The sequence below is a fragment of the Ptiloglossa arizonensis genome, chromosome 1 (assembly GCF_051014685.1).
Source record: "Ptiloglossa arizonensis isolate GNS036 chromosome 1, iyPtiAriz1_principal, whole genome shotgun sequence".
Classification (NCBI taxonomy): domain Eukaryota; kingdom Metazoa; phylum Arthropoda; class Insecta; order Hymenoptera; family Colletidae; genus Ptiloglossa; species Ptiloglossa arizonensis.
Genome location: NC_135048.1, coordinates 22600016 through 22605026, shown reverse-complemented (window position 1 = coordinate 22605026; position 5011 = coordinate 22600016). Strand labels below are relative to the sequence as shown.

Here is a 5011-nt window from a genome sequence, read left to right as displayed (position 1 = left end):
TACATGGAAAGCGTTTTCTAACCCAGAGTTCACGACGTGACCGTTAAAAAATTCATTCCCATTTATCAGGAATCCGATAATATATTTTTTCCATAAAACTTTCAATCGTTCTTTTCCTTTTTACCTCGGTAGAAATCTATTTTATTTACTTCGGCTGCAATTACCCGACCACGCGATAATGCTTTTAATGGAACATCGAATAACGTTACCCACTTTCTTACCGTGTTTCTGTACAAATTTATTATTATTTTTTTTCACTCTAGGTAGCAATCGAAAGTCGAAGAGACTGTTAGATGCGCGTTGAAAAATCTTTAATCGATTGTTTCTTAAAAGAAGCACGTCGATCGTTATTAACTATAAGTATACACTATTAAAACAATAAATACAGAGAAGGTAAATCTTGTTACGCTTCGCGATAAATCGTCTCGTACGTTCGATGTTACTTTCTCGTTGTTTTCTTCGTTAAATAAATTCATCGACCGGTTCGTTTTGCGTAACCAGGAAAAACATCGTCGAAGTATGCCACTTCGAATCCAAAATGTGTCTCGATGAAACGAACTTACGAACGACAGACGTAGGGAACACGTGGATGAAGGATTTCACAATGGGTTAGCACGAAGGTGCATCGATACACGTAGTATTAAAAAAAGGAATTGGTCAACTACTTTATTGCCATTCTGCACGTGGTACAAAACATAGTTCGGGCGCGTACGAGCGCGCTTAAGTACAAAACAAAAACGATCCTCTACAAGTAGTCTTCTCCAGCTGCATGGCGAGAGCAAACAAGTAAAAAGAGGGATAGAAGAGAGAAGAAAGTAAGAATAAGAAAAGAGCGAAAGTCTTGGAGGGCGATGGAGGGGGTTTGGGTGGGTGGGGGTGGGGGGAGGAGAGAGAAACGGGGGAGAAAGAGAGCTGTGTTAACATTACATGCATACATATGTATATATGTATGTGTATACATATATATATTCGTACATAATCTGTGTATCTGTATACGTATAGAAACATGTTAACAACATAAAATGTAATTATTCACATAACACAATAATCCGTGATCTATAATATTATAACGATCTGGTTTTGTACTGGATAGGCCAACACATACGTTTCCTATATACATAGTCGGGACTCTTTTAAACATTCGTTTCGATATTTCTTTATTTAATTAAAATAGAAAAAAAAAAATAATAATAATAATAATAATATTAAGAAGAAGAAGGATCTATCATTTCCTTAGTTATATAGCGCGCAAGCTTGGCTCGTCGCTGATGCTCAGGCTCCGTGCAGGCCCGTTGAGTATTATTTATTTATTCGTTAATTTATTTATTTATTCATCATCTCGCTAGAAATATCTCGTTGCGGATATATTTCGTTACCATGGTAACCTTGGAATTGGGTTCGTCACCTTAACAAGGGCTAACAACACCGTCGCTATCGCTATCGTCTAAGATTAAAGTCGTATCAGCTAAAGAAATAGTGAAGTAAGAAGAAAAAAATATAAATATATTTATATATATATATATATATATATATATATATATATATATATATATATATATGTATATGTATATGTATATAGATAGATAGATATAAATATATATATAAAAACAAGAGGAGTAACATTAAATTAAGAACGCAGTGTAGAGTAAATTGAAAGGGATTATCGTATAATACAACGGTACCTTGAGTATTATTCAACAAGAACAAATTGGCGCGACGGCTGTCCGAAAGTGTCGTCATCGAAACGCGTGTAAAACAATCATCGTTCTTTCCATTCTTAAATTATCGTCGTTGATGAGTTCCCGGTTGCGAGTCGATCTCGTCCCGTGAAGGAATTCGTCTTTCGTTCAAGATTCGTTCGTTCGTTCTTCAACAACGAAGAGTAAAATAGCGAACGACTCGGTCGTCCGTCTCGTACATTTTCGAAAATTTACCAGGATCTTTCACTCGAGCGCAGAGGTCTCGAAACACTGCGGCGATGGAGAAATATTCCCCTAACGATTTTCACAGGTGGAAGCGAATCGAGTCAACGACGGTTACGATTTTCACGGATCTTCGAAAATTGACTCCTTCGAAACCCGAACGAGTTGCAAGTCTCGTCAAAAGAGATTACTCGATGTAATCCTCGCGTTTGTTACGGAAATATTTCGTAATTGTTTCCGTTCGTTGCACACCGTGAACAACAGTCTCGATGTTGGGCGCGCCATTGTCACGGAGGCGTGATTCGATAGTCGCGCGACCGATTTGATTTTTGTCACGTAAACGGGCTCGTGTCGCGTACCCGAAGATCGCACGTTGACGCGTTTATGACGCCGTGGCAAGCCTATCCTTCTCGCGGTAATAAAATTCAGCTATTATAGTCGGCCCGCGACATTATCCTCGTTTACCCGATTCAACCGTGGTGACCTTTGCACGTGAACGTTGCACCTTTCCGTGCAATCTTCCATCTACGGAGACCATTGTTGTATCTCATACCGCGTGTTTACGGAGAGACGGGGGTGTGCCACACCTCCGTTCTACCTTCAGAAGGTTAACGCGCTGTAGCGGTATTAGTCAACCACAATGCGGCACGGATGCCGAGGCGCTGAAAAATCTCCGGCTGCGCATGCAGCTGAATAAATCTCCGTGAAGTTTCGCTCGGTACCTAAATTTCCTCGGATTGCGCTGTCGTGGCGGTGATTTTCTGCGAGCACCGACAGGAAACGCAATACACCGTGTGTCGTAACTATAAAACCTTAGCGAACATTTCGCGCGTATATGAAAAAACCTTGGGTGAAATTTATTAATAAATTTTACACGCACGTGAAAAACCAATTTACTATGAATTTCACGTGGGTGTGTGTGTGTATAAAAACCTTGAATAGAATTTACCGTACATTTCACGCGTACTTGAAAAACCTTGGATGGAATTTTTGTGGATTTTGCCGCGTATATGAAAAACCTTTGGTAAAATTAAGTATGCGTTTTATGTATATTTATAGGAAAAACTTTGGATAGAATTTAATAGAAATTTTGCATATATCTGTATGAAAAACTTTTGGGTGAAATATACTAGAAATATATATTCTTTTCTTTCGATATATTCTTTTGTTTGGTGTAATTGTTGATTCGATTTATATTGGAAGATATAAAATTTGTATAGTAACGGCACACGGTAGAAATCCGTTGCGCGGTCGAAAATGCAATGTCTGCTTTTTACCGAATCGGTCGAAATAAATACATTACGTCGAGGATAACAATTTTGACGTAGCCTTGAGTAATTGTCGAGGGAAAGTTTTACGGTGTTGGTTAATCAGTTGGTCTATTGGACGTTTTTAACACCTCGAGCCTGACGATGGTGCTGCCCTGACCAGGCGTTAAAATCACCCGACCGACGATGTTATTGCATTGAGATTACCCAAGCGTCATTTGCATTCGTTTTACGTTCACGATTTTATTGCACGAAAATTGTTCGTACTGCCGTTTCACGGTGTTCACCGATTCGTGGTTCGCCTCTACGTGAACATAGAAATTTAAAAGTTCTCGAAGCTAAAATTTACATCGAACACTCGATGGATTCACAATCACAGGCCTGAAGATTCAAATGGCACCGGGCTCGCAGTATTGAACTCCCTAATTCTCAAAATTCCTAACAACCTCCGGAATCTCTTATTTATACCTACTCTAAGATTTGTAAATTTCTTCGCTAAAATCTTCTCGATTTTTTTTACACACAAAATCCTACAAACACAGTTCGAAACCTCTATATCTTTACAATCAAGCTCCTGGAAACTTCTCTGCTAAAATTTAAATTGCACTTTGAAATTCTAAAAATATTTTCACTGTAACCTCAATTTCTTCACCGATTAAAATTCTAAAAACTTCTTCGCTAAAATTTTAATTTACACTCTAAGATTGCAAAAACTTCGCTAAAACGTTCAAACTTCTCACTGTTCTCCGTTCGATGATTCTCAAAAAATATTTCCATTTTTGATGCTTGAAAGTATCTCCATTTTTAATTCTCAAAAATATCTCCACTTTCGTCTCTCAAAAAATATCTCCATTTTTGATCCTTGAAAGTATTTCCATTTTTGATTCTCGAAAATATTTCCATTTTCAACCCTCAAAAATATCTTCATTTTCGATCCTCGAGAATATTTCTAATTTTGATCCTCAAATATATCTCCATTTTTGATCCTCGAAAATATCTCTATTTTCGATCCTCAAAAATATCTCCACTTTCGTCCCCCAAAAATATCTCCATTTTTGATTCTCGAAAATATCTCCACTTTCGTCTCTCAAAAAATATTTCCATTTTTGATCCTTGAAAGTATCTCCATTTTTGATTCTCGAAAATATTTCCATTTTCGATCCTCGAGAATATCTCTATTTTTGATCCTCAAGAAAATCTCCATTTTCGACCTTTAAAAATATCTTCATTTTCGATCCTCGAGAATATCTCCATTTTTGATCCTCAAAAATATCTCCACTTTCATCCCTCAAAAATATCTCCATTTTCGATCTTCAAAAATATCTCCACTTTCGTCCCTCAAAAATATCTCCATTTTCGATTCTCAAAAATATCTCCACTTTCATCCCTCAAAAATATGTCCATTTTCGATGTTCAAAAATATCTCCAATTTCGTCCCTCAAAAGTATCTCCATTTTCGCTCCTCAAAAATATCTTCCCCCGATGAAACCTCTCCATTTTCAAATTCCCTATGCAAAGCTCCGATTCGCGATTCCTTCAACGAACATCCGTATACTTTGACGACACGCTCGATTCGAACAACGAAACAAAATGCATTATTCGTAGAACGATCGACTCCCTTCCTCCCCCTCCCCCTCCCTTTATCGCGATTGCAGGATCCAGGGCCGTTAAAACGACCGTAGCAATACCGCGCGGTGACTCGCGACCGGTTAAAAACGTCGGCGTGCTTCTCGCCGGGTAACGATCGTCTCGGTTACGCGAAATCGGCGGATCGATTACCGGAGCGCAATTCCCGGCGTGTACGGGCTAACGACGATTAGA

The 5011-nt window shown here is 38.4% G+C and overlaps 1 protein-coding gene across 1 annotated transcript in view; it reads right to left on the bottom strand.

Annotated features, from left to right (window-relative positions):
* Window positions 1-5011, bottom strand: part of LOC143151594 (uncharacterized) — a 188655-nt gene that overhangs the window by 45643 nt on the left and 138001 nt on the right. The window lies entirely within an intron of this gene.